The following is a 1,361-nucleotide window of genomic DNA, read 5'->3' on the forward strand; positions in this document are numbered from 1 at the left end:
CCTGCCTCTGCCTCCCGAGTGCTGGGATTTAAGGCGTGCGCCACCACACCCGGCTAAATAAATGTATTTTTAATATGTGTTTGAGTGTGCTCAGCATTGGATGGCTTGGAGCTAAACAGTCCCAGGCAGAAAGGCTGTGGATATATATACCAGGCTGGGCTGGGATCCACTAAGTAGCCCAGGCCGATCTTCACCTGTGCACATTGATTCTAAGTTGGATAAGCATGGCACATTGGCACATACCTATAATCCTGCCACTCAGCTGGCTAAGACAAGATTGCTCAGGTGAAGATCAACCTGGGCTACTTAGTGTTTCTCAGACCACCGTGTCTATCTATCTATCTATCTATCTATCTATCTATCTATCTATCTATCTATTTCAAGACAGGGTTTCTCTGTGTAGCCCTAGCTGTCCTGGAACTCATTCTGTAGACCAAGCTGGCCTCAAACTCAGAAGTCCGCCTGCCTCTGCCTCCCAAGTGCTGGGATTAAAGGCGTGCGCCACCCCAGCCTAGTTTCGTGTCTACATTAATATAATAAAATAAGTCATGAGATCTGTTGTGGATTTTTTGTTTTTTGTTTGGCTTTTTTTGCTCAAACTCTTCAAGTCTAGGGTGGGCTGGGTATAGTGGTACAGACCCAGAATGCCAGGGCTCAGGAGATGAGGCAGTAAAATCACCAGTTCAAGGCCAGGCTGGGCTACACAGTGAAACTGCAATACCAACAACAACAACAAAACTAAAAACAAGACAAAACTCAAACAAAACAAACAAATCCAGTGTGTGTTTGTGCTACAACGTACTTGCGTCATGGATCAGCTATATTCAAGGGCTCAGTGGCTTCCCAGGTTCCTGGTTCACAGCACAGATAGTTTGCGAATCCTCCTGTCCTGGTCCAGTTACCCAGACGGTCAGAATTCATCTCTGGAGCCGGGGGTGTGCATCTGTGGTGGCTAGAGTGCTTGCTTAGCATGTAAGAAGCCCCAGATTTGACTCCCAGCATTTTATATGCAGTGGTGCATGTTTGCAATCTCTGAATTCCGGAGGTCAGGCTGGTGAATCAAAAGCTCAAGGTCATCCTTGGCTACATCGTGAGTTCAAAGCCAGCCTGTAATACATGAGCCCCTATCTAAAAATAAAACCAAAGTCATTTCTCTCTGTGACGTTGGTGGTTTCATTCATATATATATATATATATATATATATATATATATATGGACTGTGTAAATGTATATATATATATATGGACTGTGTAAATGTATATATATATATATATATGGACTGTGTAAATGTATATATATATATGGACTGTGTAAATGTATATATATATATATATGGACTGTGTAAATGTATATATATATA

Source organism: Mus pahari, chromosome 6, assembly GCF_900095145.1.
Source record: "Mus pahari chromosome 6, PAHARI_EIJ_v1.1, whole genome shotgun sequence".
NCBI classification, from domain to species: domain Eukaryota; kingdom Metazoa; phylum Chordata; class Mammalia; order Rodentia; family Muridae; genus Mus; species Mus pahari.